Consider the following 17001-nt stretch of genomic DNA (forward strand, 5'->3'; position numbering starts at 1 on the left):
TCACATTTTCCTTCCTCAATATCATCAGTATTATCAGAGATAAGGTTTCGTATATACCTTGAAACAGAGTCATTATAGTTCATCAATATTCGCATGGCGTGAATTAAAGGGTCATCATCCATATTATTCCTTTCAAGCCATATCTTTTTGAAGAATCTTCTTTGCCTCGATTTTATTAACCTTAAACGCCGAAGGGGTATATTAAAAATCGTCTTCCGTGTGCCGGGGGGGTCCCGGAGTGAGCGCGGAAGCGGAAAAAATATTTTTTGCAAAAATTCACAGCGCGCTTAGTTTTCAAGATTAAGAGTTCATTTTTGGCTCCTTTTTTTCATTGCCTGAAGTTTAGTATGCAACCATCAGAAATGAAAAACATTATCATTATCATATATAAATAATGCGATATATGATAGAGCGAAAACAAAATTTCATATATAATTGCATTCAAATCGCGTTATGCGCAAATCGGTTAAAGGTAACGAGTTAATTTTTTTTCGTTGTAATTTACACTAAATTGCAATCATTTTGGTATATAACACATTGTAAAACGATAAAAGCAACACAGAGAAAATATTATCACAAAATGATGCATGAATTCGTAACGTCCGGACGTAAACAAATTTTTTTTTCCAAAATTCACCATAAATCTAAATATTGTCCTAGAGACTTCCAATTTATTTCAAAATGAAGACAAATGATTGAATATTACTATACTGTAAGAGTATTAGCTTAAAAATGCAGTTTTTGACCATATCTGACGAGTTAAAGTTGACCGAATGTCGAATTTTTTTATATATTTTTTTATATGCAATTATTTCGGAAATTAAAAAAGCTACAACCTTCAAATATTTTTAGTTTTATTTTAAATGAGATTGCGCACATTTTCATATATAAAACTCTATGAAATGCCTAATATGAAATGGAGCAAATATTCCGAGAATGCGACATACGCATTTCGGAGATTTGCGGCGGAGAATCCGCCCGCGGAGGGAAGGAAAGATTTTTTTTAAAATTCACCATAAATCTAAATATTGTGCTAGAGACTTCGAATTTATTTCAAGATGAAGATAAATGACTGAATATTACTAGACTGTAAGAGTTTTAGCTTACAATTGCGTTTTTCGACCATTTCGGTAGAGTCAAAGTTGACCGAACGTGGTTTTTTTTCTATTTATCGTGATTTATATGCAAATATTTCGAAAATGAGAAAAGCTACAACCTTCAATTATTTATTGTTGTATTCTACATGAAATTGCGCACATTTTCATATATAAAACTTTATGTAACGGCTAATTTAAAATGGTGCAAACATTACCACAATCGCACGTATGATTTTTTCGGAAGAGTTACCGCGCGGACGTTAGGAAAATGTTATTTTTTTTCATAAATTCACCATAAATCGAAATATTGTGCTAGAGACTTCCAATTTGTTGCAAAATGAAGTTAAATGATTGAATATTACTATAATATAAGAGTTTTAGCTTAAAATTGCGTTTTTCGACCATTTCGGTAGAGTCAAAGTTGACCGAAGGTTGAAATTTTGGCAATTATCGTTTTTTATATGAAAATATTTCAAAACTGATAACAGCTACAACCATGGGTTAGTTTTAGTTGTATTGTGCATGAAATTGCGCACATTTCCATATATAAAACTTTATGTAACGGCTAATTCTAAAATGGTGCAAACATTACCACAATCGCTTGTATGATTTTTTTCGGAAGTGTTACCGCGCGGACGTAAGGAAAAAGTTTTTTCATAAATTCACCATAAATCGAAATTTTGTGGTAGTCGAGACTTCCAATTTGTTGCAAAATGAAGGTAAATGATTGAATATTACTAAAATATAAGAGTTTTAGCTTACAATTGCGTTTTTAGACCATTTCGGTAGAGTCAAAGTTGACCAAAGGTTGAAATTTTGGCACTTATCGTTATTTATATGAAAATATCTCAAAACTGATAAAAGCTACAATCATGAGTATTTTTATGTTGTATTTTACATAAAAATGCGCACATTTCCATATATAATACTTCTTTAACGGCTAATTTAAAATGGTACAAAAATTATGTCAAAGTGACAAAATAATTTCCGAGATGTGTCACCGATACTTTTTAGTGCGGCAAGAAAGAAATTCGTGCTTGCGTGCCTGTGTAACGATTGTAAACAAAACAACACCTTGATCCGTGAACTCCCAGCATCCCCCAAGGCGCGTGATTCAAGAGTTTTCGGCTGGTAGGCCTATAAGTATTTTTCCGCGAATTTTAAAAAAAAACTTTTGTATGTCGACGTAAAATACGTCCAGTCGGCACCCGAGAGACAAAAAATGTCGACGTAAAATACGTCCACTCGGTGTTTAAGGGTTAATGCCCTCATCGGCGGAAGTCCCGGTTCTACCATACATACGTCATTATTAGTAGTTTTTCTGACCCCCAAAAGTTGTTTAATACACCATTTATATTGCTTTTCGATGGGTTTAATATCACCATTTAGCCATGACTCACATGAATATGATATAGTTGACATAATAGCAGCATCAAAAATTTTCTTCTCAACTAAAAATCCCTAATGGCTGTCGCATTCGCGGGAATGTTCCTTGCGGAGTTATTGTCTAGAATTACCTTTATGAGGCGTTTCATTGCCAAATAACTAACCATTCAGCCTCTATTATGATAAGTAAGCTGAACCAATCATAAAACACTTACTTGAACATAACAAGGAAATTATTTAAGAACCATTAGTTGACAAAAGACTTGGTATTTGTTGGTTTTCCATCACTGACAAGTTAAGTTACAACCCTTGAATGATAGTTATGCAAGATCAAGTTAGGCTGTGCACAATTCAGTGTTTGCGAGAGATTTTACTAAATCCAATTTATATTACACAAACATTCTGAAGTGCCTACATTATTTATAAACAATCCTATCAATAAGCGGTCGTCATTTTAATAGGGCTCAAAAACAGCTTTGGCAACTGGACAAGTGGAGAGAGCTTTGTTTTGAGGCCTTAAAAACGATTGAAATGAAACCTAAGCGGTATGCAAGTAGATAAAAGTTATTGAAATTAAGACCCGGGGCCCAGTGAAAGTCTAGAAACCAAATGAAGTCATAAAACTGAAAAAATACCTTCAAACCGAACTCATTATAGTTGGTGATCTTCCTTCCGGCGAACTGTCCAGGAGCCATTAATAGATAAGATAACTCGCGTCGCACGTCACTCACACCAACTGAAATTCCAGTAGTCGATTTCCGCAGTGTTAATCCGATAAGGTATATTTAATCCTCAGATCCGGCTTGAAAATGTACACAAGAACACTAACGCATCTCGTTGAAACCGAAGCAGCAGTAACTAACAGGATTTTAACTGTTTGCAAAATTGCGAGATCTGGTCTTACAATGGTGTCACGTTCAAGGATCTTCAAATCAATATTTCGGAAGATATTGTTTTTTACTTTCGGAAGACTTACACGTCCCTTTCTTTCTTTTAATTTAAGGGAGGCTTTCTGAAAAGACTTTGTTAATAAAATTTCAGTCCCAACGTCTGTCGTAGGGAGCTGGAGCCAGGAATCACTAGTCGAAAGCTCTTCATTCACAATAATAATTCCATTCTTCTTGAAGTGTATCATCACCAATGGGTTAAGATACACTGGGTTTGCTCTATTCCTGACATCTATGCTGCAACCGATAAAAGGCTGGGACGGTTAAAAGCCACACACACACACACACACACACACACACACACACACACACACTTGTGAAATTATATTCATTTTTGAGATAGCCTGATGATGGGGTATGTTAAAGCCTTTAAACTAGTCGCAAGGGGAAAAAAATTTACTTATCTATTGGCCTACCAATTCTTTATATTGGCTTAAAAAAAAAAAAAGGCCCAGCAATATTCATTGTTTAACTACGTAATCAGGGATAGAACCCCATGTGCAGATTATTGCTTTGTACTTACTTAACATCATTTGTTAACACACTCACAGATAGCCCATCGGTGTTGTTATACTACCTGTCTTACACACGTTTTTGCTGTCTGATCATCAAGGCCCTTCTGTTCCTCTGCCTCTTGTGCTCCACTTTCCTCTCCTCCTTCTTATGAACAATTCTGAAATAAATATTCTGTTCACCAACCTACCGTCCTCCATTCTCATTACGCAATAAAAATATTTCAAAGTATTTGATCCGTCCTTTTACGTATTCTAACACTTTTCCTCACCTTCTAGTCTGTATATTCGCCATCCTTTTAAAATTCTTCTCTCTCAACATTCATTGCATAATCTATATTATCATTCGTCGTAACAGATTCGAACTTTTATGTCATTCACATTTAGCATCCACACTTGACTTCCGTCAAAGGGATTTGTTAAAAAAAAATCATTTGTATAACGTTTTCCAAAACAAACTTTTTAAAATCTTTCAATAACACCAAGTTAAAACTATTTCACTAAACAGTTGTTCTTCACGTCCACTTCCTTGTCCATAAAGTCACTATGTTCTTCCCATATTAAAACTCCTGACATTGGCATTTTCTAAATCGAAATCCTATTCTATTCTTTTGCCTAGATAATATTATGCCCGAATCCTTTCATCAGTTATACGTCTGTTACCTCTACTTTTGTACAAAGGACAAACCTGTAGTGACAGAGAGAGAGAGAGAGAGAGAGAGAGAGAGAGAGAGAGAGAGAGAGAGACTAAAGTTATTTAGAACAAGTATATGCATTGACGAGATCCAGATGGCCAGAAATGATGTGAAATATAAGCAAGAGGAAAGGTAATTCGTGTAAATTTCTCACCCTCTGGCGCCTAGACTGAGACTCACTACACCTCTCCCTCTCCGACTCCACACCAGCAGCTAATTAAGCCTCTTAGAAGTAGCCCTAAGATTCCAAAGTAAGAGGAGAGGAGGAAACGCGCTTTGCATGTCCACAAACCTGTCATTAAATCTATTCAGGAAACCCAGAGGACAAAATAAAGTTTAAAAATGAATAATGATGGGAATGCTGCAATAAGCTGCTTTCAAGGTACTCAGTACAGCCAGGCTCCTATAGAACACGAGATAGATAGGTAGTACTCTCCAGCCATAGAGGAGCAAGTGCAAAAAATTCCTCTTTCCCTGTTTGTATTTTTATACTTTTCTATTTTAGTTTTCATCAGCGTAATATACTAATGGCGAATCTTTTCGTAAAAAGATGTTTAGATACTGAGTGTGTCTGTTGTAGTAAATGATTCAGCAGAACTTTGAAAATGATTCTAGTATATTAGACACTGCACTATTCACCTCTGTCCTGTCTCGCACTCATGCTCAACTTGATATCCAATACTTTTACAGGTTTTCCTCTCTCTCTCCTTCCCAACATTTTCGAACTCTACACCTTTCTGTTTAACTTATTGGCTCCACTCTTTCCACACGACCAAACCCTCTCAAACCCTCTAAACTAACCACGGTCCTAGACCGTGAAACCAACATACCCTAAATTGTTGCTACATCTACGCATCTCCACATTAGTGACCCTGTCAGTTCTTATGATGCCATCGTCATTGCAACGGCTTCAGTCTTTTCCTCCACATTTAAACATCCACACCTCGCTTCCATAAAACAAAGTTTTCATGGTAAACTCATTATACTATATTCCCATTTCGTCTTCCAGTGGAATCTGAGCACAATTTTAGTCTTTTGTATACACCATGCTGTTACATTCCTTGCTCAGTTTTTCTTCTAATTTGCTACTTTGACTTACATTCACACCTCACATCATATAATATATATATATATATTATATATATATTATATATATATATATATATATATTATATATAATATATAATAGGAAGGATCCCATAAAAAATGCCAAAATATAAAAAGTAAGTGCTATATTTCAGAGACTGCTGTCTCTCTCTTCAGGTAGGTAATGAATGAGAAAAGTTACAGAAAAGGTGGTATTTATACCAAGAGATCCATCCACAAGTAGCCATTTTACTAGGTCACCCCCACTGACAATTTCTCTTTAATCTTCTTAAGCGTTGATTGAAGGAAGATTTTATCTATGAAATCTGAATCCTAGGTGCCGTTTGAGATGTTCATTACTTGTCTTTGTTTAATCAACACTGACTATCATCTTGCTTTTATACAGACATTTGCCGCTATAAATTATATGTAACAAATTCCAGTTTATTTTGTGGTTATGGCTGTTTATATGGCTAAAAATAGCTGAGCTCTGTTGTCCATACGTAACTGACCGTTTATGTTGAATTAATCTCTGGGGAAGTGATTTTCCTGTAAAACCGAAGTAAGATTGGTTACAGTCCAGGCATGGGATTTCTTATAATCCTGTGTCTTTGGCGACTGGCTTCTGTTGGACGTTAATCAGGGATTTGGCTAAAGTATTTGGGTAGGTAAAGGCAAAAGAGTTAGATTTTCCGAGAATCTGGGTCACCGTCTTAATCCTATCCAGGTGTGGGTGTCTCTGGTCTTGTCTTGAGGGGGTCGGTAGAAAATTATGTTTGCTTTGTGAATTGCTTTCTCAATTATATGGTCAGGATACCTTAAAGACGAAAGTTGCTTACGAATTAGTTCAAATTCCTTTTCCAGGAAATCAGGGGAACAAATTCTCAAGGCTCTTAAGAATAGGCTGCTGGCTACACCTATCATGATAGAAATGTCATAAATAAAATAGTGAATCTATGCAAGTGAGAATTTTGGTTTTCTGTATATGGTAAATTCGTATTCTGTTGTGTCTCTAATTATTAACACACGAAGAAAAGGATTTTTGTTGTCTGTTTCCCTTTCCACTTTAAATTTGAAGACGGGCACTAATGCGTTTAATTTTGAAACGAATTCGTTGAAATTGCCCCGCCTATTATCCTAAAATGTTAGAATAGCATCTACATATCTCATCCACGGCATGTTTTTGGGTTTTGTTGCATTTATTATTAAGTTTCAGGTATTCCATGTATAGATTGGCTAAAACAGGACTTAAAGGGCTACCCATGCTACACCCGAATTTTTATTAATAGAATGACCTCCCGAATGAAAATACGTTACCAACTCTCTCTCTCTCTCTCCATATATACATTTCAATTCCATAAAGAATAATAATAATCAAAAGTAAGAACTAAACACCAGCTTCTTCTTGCAACACAACAGTGAAAATCCGTAGCGCAGGAGGCAAAGAAAATCGTGACAAAGCATCTGTTTCTTGGTGGCAAACATCTCAGAGAAAAGAAGGCTGTAATCCCATGACTCTGTTTATGGAACAGCGCTTCTGTGGCGCGCGTGACTCCTAAACAAGTAGCTTGGGTGACTCCTCTTAGTCCGAGGATCATGTGAAGATGACTCAGCATCCAAGAAGGTAATTGTCGATCGCAAATCCTTGGAAGATCGGGAGCGCCATTATTCCCAGTGCTTCTTCCACAGCAGGGGCGCTCGCGTCTCCCACCAAACGTGCTCGGACTGCTTTTAGGTGAGTCTTCCTCATCAGTGCTTGCTTTGTCTGTGCGTTGATGACATTACAACATGTATGTTGCTTTAATGGTGACGTTGGGGTAAGTTTTTAGCAGTAAAATGTTTTTTTAATGATAGACACCTGCTTTGTCGAGTTTGGATAGCCATCGTGTCATCACATTTGACAGCCTCTTATTTCCTGCGACTGAAAGTATAGGTTCTGCTTTGATTCATTCAGTGTTATCTGGCGTCACAACACGATTCACCAACTGGAAGTTCAGTTATGAATTTTTCTATTTAGATCTGCATTTTAGAAGCGTCAAAAGAGTGACGCTATACTCAAATTGTGCTCTGCTTGCAACAGGCGATAATTTTACCATTTCCATATTGACCACAGAAAGTGTCCATCAAGTTGCACTTAGCTGACATCCATTTCCAACTTCCTGGCAGTGGATGATCTAGAAATCTTTCATTAGGGGGCCACTTAGGCTTATCCTATAAATATACAACATGAACACACACAGTACATAATTTATCAATATTTATATATGTAGCCTACGCACACGTATAGGCTATATGCACAGTAGTAGTTGTCGTTTCTGTTGATATAATCATTAACTAAGGTAAGTTTTCTACAATAATGATTTATTTAAAAAAAACAATGTTCTCTTATTCATATCCGGGTGGTGGGGTTGAGGGGGTGGGGGGCACGTGACCATGTGCCTACCCCCTTAAATCCGCCACTGCTTCCTGCTGATTATATCTTGAACGTGCGTCCACATTGTGAATAGACTTCCTTAGTGGGAATCCGCTTTATATTCTGAAAGTTTTTATGATAACTATATATTGGTGCTCACATACGAGACAAAGAGACAGACTGAAAGCACTCGTGAAGAGCAAAATTATGAGGGTGCTTTCATTTGACTTCCGAATAAAAAAACAACGGTAACTGAAGGACCACCTTCCGGAATTTATAGCTACGGCAGCCAGTCTCACTACTCCATGTTATTCTTTCCACTTACTAAAGAAGAGCGACAAGGGGGGGAAAAAAGTAGGAAAACTCCACTGTTTCTCCTTCCTGGAATATTAGTCAGAATTTCTTCCATTTCATATTTTATCGTGTGCTGCTAAGTCTTTGTCGCTGGAACGACTCCTCCGGTGAGTCGAAACGCCAAAATAAATTCCGATGAACTAAACACTTCTTTTTATCTGCGTGAAACGATTGGGAACGTAAAGCCTTGCTTTGTGCGATCTTCTCTCTCTCTCTCTCTCTCTCTCTCTACATATGTGATCTCCTCCATCCCCCAATAATTCTGGCATATACACTGCACTACTCCAGAAGAACAAACCTTACGTAATTTTGGTCAAGTTGGTCAGCCTAGAAATATCCCGAATAAACATATCACTTACAACGTAAGATATGAGTTGGCTTATTTGTTACTAACATTTCATTTAAAAAATTACTCGTTAAAAATTAAATGCATGAAAAAATTTACATAATATATTACAAAAAGGTTCTCGGGCATAAAAAAATTGAGATTTTATCTATTTTCGCAAATACAACACGGAAACTGCGCTAGGCGGAACTGTGCAAAAGAAAAAACATTAATTACCTAAATGATACTTTGACAGTAACTTCTCTTTAGTGCTCTAAATTTTGAAGCTCCATTTGAATTTGTCGTCGTTATTCGGGAATAAAACCCAGTATAATATTAATATGGACCATAAGAACTCCGAGCGGAGGGTAAAGCTGTAATAAGAGAAAATTGTAGTGACAAAGAATACACAGTGAGTTGTTCAGACCATGAACTATGGCGATGGTGAACAGAATCTTTCGCTAATCACAGTTGGCTTCAGTGATTTTGGCTACAGATATTTACTGTCAGTTCAGAAAAGAAAATAATAAATAATCAAAGCAGATTTTTATAGCGAGTCTAGAAAGAGAGAAACAACAAATCATATTATTGGAACAAGTGTTTGTGGCACCTTAGATAAGATTCTTTTGCTCATCCACTCAGGAAATTATAGTAAACGTGGCTCCCGCTCTCCTCTCTCCGCTTCTCACGTTAGAAAATGTCTGTATTCAATATGATTCTTGTTTACCATACATATTGTAAAAGAACTTTCAAGTTACGATGCAGCAGACTGAAAACGAATCACCTGCTCTCAGGGAAATATCCGCGTCTTCTGGAATAGGCCACTCCCCACCCACCCACCTCCCTCTTGGAGTTTTAGTGCGTTGTCTCTCGGACAGAATAAGTGAAGTTGATTAACAGGATGTTGTTTGATTTGATTATATCCAATTAACGTTGTCAAGCCAAACGCCGTGGTACTTTTAGGTACAGGGTGGTCCGAAAGTCTTGCTACCCCTACCAAAAAGTACCAACAATAGAGGTACAAGTATTGCAATAATACAAAGTACATATCCTAGATTCAGTTTGTTCTTGTTACCCCTAAATATTAGTTTAATTTTCACGATTTTTTGACCTAATATTCCTTAATTTTTTAAATGTTTTTAGATGGCTGAAAGCAAATAAACTGAATCCAGTACATCTTTTCTATTACTATATTAGTTGTTCTTCTATTGTTTCAGTGTTCTCTTTTCGTTCTGTTGTTCTTACAGTGAATTAAACTGAATCCAGGATATGCAATTTGTATTATTGCAATACTTGTACCTCTATTGTTGGTACATTTTGGTAGGGGTAACAAGACTTTCGGACCACCCTGTACATTCAGCTCTTAGAACGGCGAAAAAGAGGCCGTGGGAGCGGTTGGACAGCGTGATAGAGAGCTATAGAAAACAAAGGAAATGAAGTTAAGGGCCAAAACTGGGAGAATATCCCACAGTTGAACTGAGAATTAATAATTAGAGATATTGGACAGCGATTCGAAAGAAAGGGAGCGGCACGGAGTTAAAGAACGACTTCAAAACTGGGGCCAGCCAGGGACGCTTCGAACACCCTTAACAATACCTAGTCCTATAGTGGATTCACATCAATCGTGCATTTGATGTCTAGGTCCGTCCCTTTTGAGAGGTGGAACATACATCCTGCCCATGTGAACTCTCGAGAGATTGAGAGTTTCCAGCCCTGTGATTGGCTTATCGACAACCAATCAGGTGGCGTCGTAAGGGAATGGCCTAAACATCACATGCACGGTTGATGTGATTCTGCTACTGTACCTACGTAAGTGCATCATGTGAGATGCAATGACTGTATTATTTACACACACCCCCCCGCCACCCTCTCCCCCGTCAAACTCTTACAGGAGTTCTCTCTCTCCTCTCTCTTTCTCTCTCTCTCTCTCCTCTCCTCTCTCTCTCAAAAAAATAAAAAATACATTTGAAACTTCATTTACAATTCAATTCCATATACACATATGTCATTTATGTACAATATCAACAAATACATAGTCATAATATTTCTATACAGCAATATACTTAAATTTACCATGTACATATACCCATATACTGTATATACATACCCAAAATTCCAGTTAACTGCGTGTAAAATGAGACTAAATGTTTTCCGGGAGTCGGGTACAAAGTTAGACTCCATATTCCTGATTTGCAGAGCTTTTTTTTAAATTTCTAATCATTTCTAACGCAGCGCCCACAGTTAATCTTTTTTTTCTACCCATCCTGTTTTTGTACAATGAGCAGTGACGTAAGCATGATAAAACTGGCTAAACAAGTTCACGATCCTTGCGGTTTGTGTTGTAGGAAAATCCAATCATTATAATGGACGAGACAATACTAATTGCTCTTTCGGACATAAAGCAAGCTTAGTGTTTTCCTGACGTGTATAATCGGCGTTTCACGTCATAGACAATGATCGTTTATGTTAGTATCCACAACAGATTTCAATGCATATGACATACTCGTAATTCTCTATAGGACAGCAACGGGACAAAATTCAAAAGTTTCTTCTACATCCATTTGCAGTCCTTGCATTTAGCTCTCAAAATTAATACATTATATATATATATGTCTTTGTTTGTATGTGTGTGGTACTATACATATGTAGATATGGTTGTACTTACCGATGAATCCCAGCCCCTCCCACCTCAAGTATCTTAATCAGCATTACCACTATTATATTGTTAAGAGGATGTTTTGAGACTCGACGAACAAAAGTCGAAGTCTCTCGAAGGTTGACTTTTCGGAGAAATCATTTGACACGGTTTCCATGGCAACACGTCTTGAATGCTAAAGCATTTTCTCCCAAAACCAAATCACCCACGGAGCGGATACTAAAGAATATATTTATCATATTTCAATAAATTCCTTCCTTCTAATCATAAGATAGCTTGCTTACAAACTTACAAACATATTAAAGCCACTGATTAATAATAACTAAAATAAAAGCTAAAAAGACTTAACAAGCGAAGGAGAATATGCTTGAGTAGACTCGCAGCTAGGAAAATAGACTCATGACTGTGGAAGGCCATGGCTCAGAGGTTGTGGCACAACCCAAAGTACTAAAGAAAGGTACATAGGTCACCGCCTGGCGTGAGCCAGGCTACTCGACCCAGCAGCCCCAGATACGGCGCAGGTAGCAAGCTACTTCCGTCTCTCAAGCTGAAGATAGTGATAAGTAGGGAAATTATGGACGTTCTAACTATCCAGATGTCTTAGAATCATAAATCTGTTAAAAAGACGAAAGTTTATGCTATTACTGCTGGTGTTTCTTATAACGCATATCTCAAACATGTTTATCAGGTCTGCTTAGGGAAATCAATCCACATTTATGTGTGGGTTCGAATATATTTATTTAAAAACAAAGGTTCAACGTAAATCTCATCAAAGGTTAGGCTATATTCCTATAAAGCTGTAGCTTTTTACAAGAAGGGTTTAAAACTATAATACCATTTTGCAGTCAATACCATTCGTATGTAAGATTCACCTCCAATAATTTTAGTATAATGTTAGTCATTCAAGAAAAAAACAATCCGATATACTTGTGACGGGCGTAACGAAAATCACAAGCGATTTCCAATTCAAAAGTGCACAGGATCGTTCGCCTTTTAAACAAACGCATTCGTCTGATGTGCATTTTTATATCGTCCTCCGATTCTCTCAGAATATCTGAAGCAATCGAATCTGGATTTAGGAAGAATTAGCCGGACGAGTTACCGTAATGGCGGGTCTGCGAGCATTAGCCGAGCGGTTAACCGGAGGGTAATCCGAGGATCTGTATCTCGTGACACGAATGGATCACCGCTGCTCGACCGCCTCTCAATGTGCCAGTTTCCCTGTTACGCCTAAACAGTGAAAGAGTGTGAATAATAATGAGAGCTTCATTCTCGATGTTGTAATATCTAAGACGGTATTCGACAGTGATTTTTTTCCAGTGACACAGTCTTCGCTAAGTTATGCAAAATATGTGACAGTATAAAATGTCGGCACCTCTAGGCGTGCAGGGATTTTAGAAGATATTTTTATGCAATGGTATGGTAAAATAGACATTTTTTTTAATATAAAAGAGCAGTTGCGATAGGTAACTTACAAGTCTGAAACGAGTGAATATTTCTTACCAACGTACGAAAGTAAATGCAAGCATACTTTTGAATGTGTTAGTCTAATTGAACATACCTTTCTTTAGGTGATTACTTTTCTTTGTCTGCGACACGCAGGCATTAGAGGGAACCGTCTTAGATATTTTAAATTAGAAGTACTTTTGTAGCACAATGCTTTGTGCCTAACCTTGGGTAGGTGGGTGATTTGAAACCTTGCCACGTCTTCATTTTAAAAATTAAACGTAAGTTTCAAGCCTTATCCTCTCAATCTTTTATTTATGCAGGGTTGCCGTTGTCAAAAATTGCTTACTGACCACCAGCAGCGTCGATATATGTCATATTTCTTTACGTAAAAACGATGGTAGCTGGAACTAGACAGAAGAAAAAAGTAATGATCTATCTCGTAGAATATACTTTCACACACACACACATAATATATATATATATATATATATATATATATATATATATATTTATATATATATATATATATATAAAATAATATATATTATATATTATCTATATATACATATTTGTGTTTGTCAAAGTATATTCTATGAGATAGATTATTACCTTTTCCTCTGTATAGTTCCAGTTACCACCATTTAAATGGTGCATTTCCAAAACAGTTGAAATGTGCATTTTCATACGATGTTCGAGAACCTTGATCTAATATACGTTAACTTCATGTAGTCGCGTAGTTTTGAAGAAATAATTGTTGGCAATACGTTTAGAAGCATATGAATATTATTTACTTCACGTAATTTGTATAATGGAGATAGTTCCAGAGTTGACCAAGACTATATAACGGCTGCTCTGTAGTAGCGCAGGTGGGTCTCCCACGATCGTCGATCGATCGATCGATCGATCGAGAGAGAGCGTTAAGACAAAAGGCGAGGCAAAACTCACGAACTCTGTCATCTGTCGCAGAAGGATAAATGACTGCGTTTTCAGTTCATAGGAATTTATTTTAGCGTTTCGATTCATGAGAGAAAGTTTCTAAGGACAACTAGACAGACCACTTGCACGAGCTGCAGTCTGCCCCAAGTTGAGTTCGTCGTTAATACGAAGCGCTTATGATCAAATCTGCAAACGAAGAGAGCACAGCAGTAAATGAGAAGAGGTAAATTCTGAGTAATATAACGGCGCCAGTTGAACAGGTTAAGACGACAAGAGATGGGCACTTATTTGTAAGATTCCCCGATAGGTAAAATTTGGAAAAGGCAAAAATGGAGGTTCAGGAAATCAGTAATATATCAGTGAATGAGAAGGGTGAACTTAAACCCAAAATAAGAGCAGTACTATATGTCCTCAAGGACGAAGATGACATTTACAATAACATTATAAAGAAAAATCCATGGATAAGTACTATTTTCTGAAAATGACGACCTAAAATTGTAAAGGAAATGAAAGCCAAAGATGACAAATATAAGCACTATACTATCATCTCAAGCTCTCCACAAAACGAAAGGTCATCTATGATAGATGTGGCAAGTTGTGTACACTGTATAGCCGTTGCAGTGTGTACGACTGTTACATGCCCCATCAATGCTATAAATGTTAGGAATTTGGTCATAGCGCAACAAATAGTGAAAATGACCGACTTTGCCCTACATGAGGTGAAAATCACAAATCAAAATTACTAGCACCACCTGAAAATGTAAAAACTGTAAAAGAAAGGCCATGATGATACTAAACATAAAACATATGATGGTAATAAGTGCTTAGTATATAAAGAACATGTGTCAAAGTGAAAAATAATGCGGATCCGTAGGAAATAAAACCAACAGTATTAGAAATCTATTTAATGATCACAACCTCGATATATGCATGCTAGCTGACACTTGGCTAAGCAACAATGTAAATTATTATTATTCTAAAAAATGAAAGAAACGACGCCAGGTCTCACAACCTCTACCATATACCGAGAGAAAACAAAAATGGTGGTGGAGAGGGAATCTTTGTCAAAAAAAAGTATACAGAGTATCTGTAACAAACCAAAAAGTGTTTAGTACATTTGAATACATCAAACCAAAATCACTCACACATAAAAAAAACACATACAAATCATAATAGTTTATAACCCACTAAGCACAAGTAAGAGATCGTTCCTAGACGAATCAGTGATTTCCTCGACTTGTTAGTTGATAACAGAAATTGACTGATTTGTGGAGACTTCAACCTACATCTAGATGATAATAATGACAAATATGTCAGAGAATTTATAGTTACGTGAAAGCCACGACCTCATAAATGTTGTGAGATACTAGACGTATTATTGAACCAATACCATTGATCTATAATTAAAGCGATACAAAACAAAAACCAGATTGTGAGTGACTGACAAGTTGAGCCTGAATGCCCGATATCTCCAATACGTAAACTAGTTACTTACATTTAGCATAAATATCTTTAAAGTCTATACACTGAAAAAGAGTATCACCTACAGAAACAAAACCAACTTTATAGCTGAGGAATTTATTAAGAGAGCATAAAGAAAATAAAGAAACAAGCCAGGGGTGCAGGTGTAATTTGAGTCGTACCTTGACAGGCGACCAAGTATTTGCAAGCTGTTTTATAGTCTACTGCAAAAGTATATTGGCGCCAAGCTACAATGATAAATGTCCAGAAGTGACAAGGCAAATAATAGTCAAAGAAAATGCCAAATGGTTTAACAGTGAATTACGTGAAGTTAAGAAAAATGAAAGATCTATGGAAAAGATAGAAAGAATCAAGCAATGAAAATTAGTCACAGTATAAAAAACAGCCAGAAACCAGTACAACGACTTGATAATGAAATCCAAGAAAATACATTTTAAAATAAAATGTTTAGTGAAGAGAAAAATCCCTCGAAAATACACGACAATTTAGCCTGAATATTGGGACTCTTAAGAAAGAAACACTTCTACCCGATGTAGTAACTAGTGACTACAAAAACATGGCCGATAACTTCGTGAACTACTTTGAAGAAAGTATTTAAAGAATATGTCATTGTTTACATAAGGAGGACCCTCCAGATCTCCCAGGGATCAGTTTCTTTTATATAATCCCACCCATGGACTGTGGATCATTTTGCTTGGGTCAGACAAGTAAGAAATGAATTCTCATAATAAATCATTATACAGAACAATTCTCTCTTTATGCATCTATAAGTGAAGCATCACATCGGACCGATTAGTCACATGGTAGTACGTCAACAAGATGTAATAATATTGTGCCCAGAATTATCTTTGATTCTGCATTAATACAGTTCACAAAGGAATATAAAGTTAATTGAGGCCTAGGCCTACACATCTTGCAAATACCAGAGTTAGCTTAAGACATCTGAAAACAGAAAATTGTAACCAAATATTTTCGAGGCTTGACTACTGCAACGTTATATACTACGGTCTTCCTAACTACCTATGCAAATTGCAAGGAGTACCAAATAGAGCCGCCAGATTAATAAAAGGATTACGTTACCGTAACAGAATAACCCCGGCACCAATCGAGCTACATTGCCTCCCAGTAAAAGCAAGAATAGAATTCAAAGGGCCGCAAAGCATATTAAGCAGAATAATTAATATTTAAAATAGAATAAACGGCTTTTATAGAAAAATGCAATTAATTTTTATTAATTGATATTTTAAAGTACAGTAGAAGATTCACACGAAAGGCATTTATTTGAAAGGCACAGTAACAGTTTTTATTAATTAGCATTTTAAAGTAGGAACTTCACACGAAACATTTTTGGAAGACAAAATAACCTTTCAATTTTAAATTTACTAACGTTTGCCACACCTGGAAGATATTAAAGCACTAAAATATGGGGAACCAACACATCTAAGAAACTGCCTCAGTTTCTTTAGACCTAGAATGACTATTGTGATGAGACATGCAAGCGAAGCATAGTATAGGCTATTTGAACCTAGAACAAATTGTAAGTCGGGTGAGAGAGCATTTGAACATTGCGCACCGAGACTAGACAACAAAATACCGCCTGGAGTGAAGATCATACAAGAAGAAAGCAAATTTAAAAAAGAACTAAAGACTCTCCTTCTCTGCA

The 17001-nt window shown here is 36.5% G+C and overlaps 1 protein-coding gene across 3 annotated transcripts in view; it reads left to right on the forward strand.

Annotated features, from left to right (window-relative positions):
* The first annotated feature begins 7302 nt into the window (after window positions 1-7302).
* LOC135207242 (facilitated trehalose transporter Tret1-like) overlaps window positions 7303-17001 on the forward strand; it is a 29573-nt gene continuing 19874 nt past the window's right edge. Inside the window, exon 1 of one of the 3 annotated variants that reach the window (XM_064238875.1) lies at window positions 7303-7458. The gene's annotated coding sequence lies outside the window, so the exon portion shown is untranslated. Of the gene's footprint in view, window positions 7459-7482; window positions 7541-12723; window positions 12889-17001 lie in introns of those variants that run through there. The other 2 variants (XM_064238877.1, XM_064238876.1) reach the window with 2 other exon arrangements.

The sequence above is a fragment of the Macrobrachium nipponense genome, chromosome 32, assembly GCF_015104395.2.
Source record: "Macrobrachium nipponense isolate FS-2020 chromosome 32, ASM1510439v2, whole genome shotgun sequence".
NCBI lineage: Eukaryota > Metazoa > Arthropoda > Malacostraca > Decapoda > Palaemonidae > Macrobrachium > Macrobrachium nipponense.